A 5,203-nucleotide genomic window follows, 5' to 3' on the forward strand; every position below is an offset into this window, starting at 1 on the left:
GGATTCGAACCCGCCACCTTAGGTGTACGTGGCTGGCGCCTTAGCCGGTTGAGCTATAGGCGCCGAGCCAAGATTTGATATTTTGAGACAGACCACATTGACATAACTTTTTAGTAGCACCTTATTATAATTCCTCCATTTTATTATTAATCTTACTATGCCAAATTCATAAATTAAAATCTTCTCATAGGTATGTATATGGGAAATCAGTATATGAGGGCTGACTAGAAAGTATCCAGCCATGTTTGTCTCTATTTTTCATAGTATATGGCTGGATACTTTCTCAGCACCCCTCATATATAGGGTTTGGTACTAGCCAAGGTTTCGGGCATTCACTGGGGCTCTTGGAACATAACCCCCACAGATAAGGGGGAATTCCTTTACTGGTTCATAATAGTTTATCCAAAATTGTTGGGTATACATATGTTTCACAATTCAGAATTTCCCAGAACTTAATACAAAGTTTCATAATTGGGATGACCATTTGGCTAAGTGCAGTTAAAACTATTGCTTTAGGTGAATAGAGGAAAGTGCAGCATTGGCAGGGGAGGATCAAGGGAGGTTCCTTACCTCAAAGCCAGCACCTTGGCCTCAGGTAACACTACAAGCAATAAAGAGAGAAAATCACTGGGGAGGGGAGAGTAATACTAAATCTTTTTATCAGCTTCATTTTTTTGCTAAGTATATAAATTCTCTTGCCATCCCTTTCCAAACTGCAGATAAACTAAGAGCTATTTTCAGTCTTTTTAGCTGAAACCAGAAAAGTCAAGTAATTCTCAACCCTGCCAAGACTATACATTCTAATGATATCCAAGCTCTGGTCTGGTTTTTGGTTACTTCTGCATGAAATCACGATCTTCCACCATGATTCATGAGAAGACTAAAAATCAACCCTGCTAGTAACAGAAACCTCTTCTCTTCACCACCCAATCAAGATTTATTCTTGCCAGGCGAGGTGGCTCAATGTTTGTAACCCTAGCAGTCTGGGAGGCCAAGGTGGGTGGATCTCCTGAGCTCACAGGTTGGAGACAAGCCTGAGCAAGAGGGAGACCCCTATATCTAAAAATAGCTGGATGTCGCATGGTGGAAACCTATAGTCCCAGCTACTTGGGAGGCTAAGGCAAGAGAACCACTTGAGCCCAGGAGTTTGAGGTTGCTGTGAGCTACAATGCCATGGCACTCTACCTAGGATTAAGAAAGTGAGACTCTGTCTTAAAAAAGGAAATAGAGTGGGCAGCACCTGTGGCTCATTGAGTAGGGCGCTGTCCCCACATACCAAGGGTGGTGGGTTCAAACCCAGTTCCGGCCAAACTGCAACAAAAAATAGCCAGGCGTTGTAGCAGGCGCCTGTAATCCCAGCTGCTCAGGAGGCTGAGGCAAGAGAATTGTCTAAGCCCAAGAGCTGGAGGTTGCTGTGAGCTGTGACAACTCAGCACTCTACCAAGGGCAACAAAGTGAGACTCTGTCTCTTAAAAAAAAAAATAAGATCCGAAAAAGATTAAAGTGCTACAGCTCCTTTAGATTTGTTTTCCATTATTTCCCAAAAAGCCTATATAAGGTGAGGGGTGAATAACTATTCAAACCTCCCCTTGTTAACGTACTGGAATATAAGTAAAATAGGTACTGTAGATGGATCTTCCAATGCTCAGCCCAGTGGCTGCAACATTCTTAGAATGTGCAGTTGCTTCAACTTTATCCTATACCTTATCCTATTCCTAACATTCCAAAGTCAACTATTTTGCTTTTCTATACAAAATCTTTTAACCTAACAGATGAAGTAGCTCATAGCTTTAAATTTGTGGAATAGAAAAAATAATAGCCTATTGCCTTGACAATAGGCTGTGACGCATGCAAAGCTTGCTTATGCCAAAGGTGCAACAAGGACTTGGCTTCTGAAAAAGTAGGTATTTCTGTTGGAAGAGATGATACAGTCACATTGTGAAGACTTCTTAGCACTCATTTTTCTGGTTCACAAACCGCTGTGTTTCCTGTTTCAGGGACTCCCTAGCAGGGACTCCTTGGGAATGGATGGTCCTGTGCAGAATTGTGACATCATCACAGACTGCCCCTTTTAAAAACTCTCCTTTCTTTCACCAGAAGCGTCTCCCCCTACTTAGACTCCCAGGGTTCTTACTCTTCTGATTTCTGTCAAACAGCAAATTCAAACAATAGATTCTCAATTATCACTTTAAAAGCACTACAGAACGGTTGGGTATGGTGGCTCATGCCTGCAAGTCCCAGTTACTTGGTAGACTGAGGCAGGATTGCTTAAGCCCAGAGTTCAAGATCAGGCTGGCTGATATGGCAAAACCTCATCTCTTAAAAAAAAAAAAAAAGTGCTATAATAAAAAAGATTAAACCAAAAGAATGAATCTCTGAATGGTGGAACTTCGGAGACTTTGGTATCAGTGTGAAGTCTCTGAGTGAGAGGCTCTTCTTGGTGCTTGGAAGCCCACTCTGATGGCAACCTTGTCCATGTATTCCTTAAGAGCTGACCTGCTGGGTGGCACCTGTGGCTCAAGGAGTAAGCCCCATATACCAATGGTGGTGGGTTCAAACCCAGCCCTGGCCAAAAAACTGCAAAAAAAAAAAAAAAGAGTTGACCTGCTTTTCTGAACTTGCGAAGGTGGTCTTCCTGTTTACCCTTAAGTAAAGGGCACAACAATCATCATATAATTACAAAACACAATTGAATGGTCCTTTTACTAGTTTAGTGCAAAGGAAGCCAAGTAAGATCAACTTACTTATAAAGAGGGAGTCTTTATATCGAATGCAGCTAGGCATATAAATCAAAACTAGCCAAATAACTATATTCAGCAGAGTTAAAATACTTCAATACACATGTAAAAGTATACAATAAAAATTTCAAATCTTGGCTCAGTGCCTGTAGCTCAGCGGGTAGGGCACCAGCCACATACACCTGAGCTGATGGGTTTGAATCCAGCCCAGGCCTGCCAAACAACAATGACAACTACAACCAAAAACTGGCCAGGCATTATGGTGGGCACCTGTAGCACAGTGGTTACGGTGCCAACCATATGCACTGAGGCTGGAAGGTTGTCCAGTGAGGCCTGGGCCAGCTAAAACAACAATGACAACTGCAACAAAAATAGCCAGTGTTGTGGCAGGCACCTACTCCCAGTTATTTGGGAGGCTGAGGCAAGAGAATCGCTTAAGCCCAAGAGTTGGAGGTTGCTGTGAGCTGTGATACCATAGCACTCTACCCAGGGTGACAGCTTGAGACTCTGTCTCAAAAAAAAATTTTTCAAATCTTGTTATAAGTAGAAAACTTACCACTTCAGTCTTCAGCAAACGGTAGACTTAGTAGATGGTTGAGTGTGTGTACCTCTTGAGGAAAACATATTTTTTGAGGAAAATTTTTGTTGCAGGATTTTTCCTTTTGGGGTGTATATGTTGTAAACAACAAGAAGATTTTTTTTTTTAAGCAAAAATCTGTGGAGGAGGAGAAATCTCACAGTTTACTCTTACCTGAGTCAGCTTCTGCCATAAATTAGGGCTAAAATTTTAGGGTAAATTAAGTGCAGTGTTTTAAATGTATGAATACATAACATGGAAGAGTCTTTTAAAGGGGTGGCAACAGAAACAAAAATGTTGATGAGAACAAAGGATCTAGCGCAGTGGCTCACGCCTGTAATCAGTAGCACTCTGGGAGGCCAAGACAGGTGGATTGCCTGAACTCTCTGGTTCCAGACCAGCCTGAGCCAGAGCCAGACCTTGTCTCTTTGAAAAAAAAAAAATAGCCAGGCATTATGGTGGGCGCCTGTAATTCCAGTACATGGGAGGCTGAGGCAAGAGGATCTCTTGAGACTAGGTGTTTGAGGTTGCTGTGAGCAATGACACCATCGCACTCTACTGAGGGTGACAAAGTGAGACTGTCCCAAAAAACAAACCAAAGGGAATGAGAATGAAGAAATGACCCAAACCCCTTCTGAAGAGCCTGAATATGATAATCCAAGTACGAAGGAATTGAGATTGCTGTAAATTTTTGGTGGAGGAGGTTAAATTCGAACTGATACAGTGGATGTCAATGGCTAGTTAAAATGCTAACGAGAGGGCCACAGGACTGGGCTAGTGCACTTAAGTTTCATTAGTCTGCAGAAAGACTTTCACATGCATTTGAGTATGGTCAACTGAGACTTTCGCGGCAATTTTAGCGTTATTTCCCCAGCCCTGTTACCTTCCACCACCACCCCTGTGCTCGCCCCCAACACCTGCTACTTTAAATACATCGAATCTTTCCAAACTGGCTTTGAAGAGTTAAATTTTTCAACAGGTATGTACATCGCAGAAGTACACATCAACTCAGATACCCACGTAACAAGACAATTCAAAGGCAATCACCCTTTTCTAATCTCAGGATTTCCTTTTTGGGAACCCGTCATGTGTGTGGTTTAGAGAGCCTGGGAAGGCCGGTTCATAGATTATAAAAGCAATTTTTCATTTCTTAGTCCTGAGTCACTACTCTGCCTTGTACTGCCTAGAGATTTAATGGGAGTGAACCTGAGGCACTGAATTCTGCGCTCTCAGGTTTTCCAATTCTTCCGCCGGTCTTCAAAGAAAGGTAGATTGCTCTCGTGCTGCGCCCACTCTGAAAAGCGGGATATGGCAGCCACTGCAAAGGGAGACCCGAGGGCAAAGCCGAAACCTGGTGAAGATCAGGGACTGAACTAGAGACGGAGAAAGGAAAGGGTGAGGAAGGAAAGGAATGCCCCTTCGAGGAAACCGACACGGCACAACAGAGGTGACCAGTCGCCAGCAGGCCAGCGCCCCGGAAGGCGCACCCAACGCCTTCCGCTGGTCCGCGAGCGCCCTCTCTCGCCCCGCGCGCACGGCCTGAGAGGCACGTCCGCGCGCTCCTTCCGCGCGCGGGGGGCGGGGCCTGCGCGGGGGCGCGCGCGGGGCCGTGGGCAGGGGGGCGGGGCGGCAGAGCTCGGCGGCTGGGCCTGGAGGACAGCGGCGGCGGAGGCGACAACAGTGACGGGAACGGCGCCGAGAGGCCGTGCGGGACCCGGGCGCCAGGAAGCGGAGAGAGCAGAGGTAACGCAGGACGGAACAGGAGAGCGGGGAGTGAGCGCGGGCTCGCTGGGCTCCGAGGGCGAGTGGTGGAGGCCGCTCGCCCTGGCCGCCAACGCTGCTCCCTGAGAGGGGGCGGGGCGCCCTGGCCCCAGGAGGTGGTGCCTTT

The 5,203-nt window shown here is 45.9% G+C and overlaps 1 protein-coding gene across 2 annotated transcripts in view; it reads left to right on the forward strand.

The window, feature by feature from the left end:
• Window positions 1-4,926: 4,926 nt before the first annotated feature.
• The window catches only part of HP1BP3 (heterochromatin protein 1 binding protein 3), a 48,986-nt gene continuing 48,709 nt past the window's right edge, over window positions 4,927-5,203 (forward strand). The window contains exon 1 of one of the 2 annotated variants that reach the window (XM_012801553.1): window positions 4,927-5,058. The gene's annotated coding sequence lies outside the window, so the exon portion shown is untranslated. The remainder of the gene's footprint in view (window positions 5,059-5,203) is intronic. The other variant, XM_003783826.2, reaches the window with a different exon arrangement.

The sequence above is a fragment of the Otolemur garnettii genome, unplaced genomic scaffold, assembly GCF_000181295.1.
Source record: "Otolemur garnettii isolate 467f Iridium unplaced genomic scaffold, OtoGar3 scaffold00009, whole genome shotgun sequence".
NCBI classification, from domain to species: domain Eukaryota; kingdom Metazoa; phylum Chordata; class Mammalia; order Primates; family Galagidae; genus Otolemur; species Otolemur garnettii.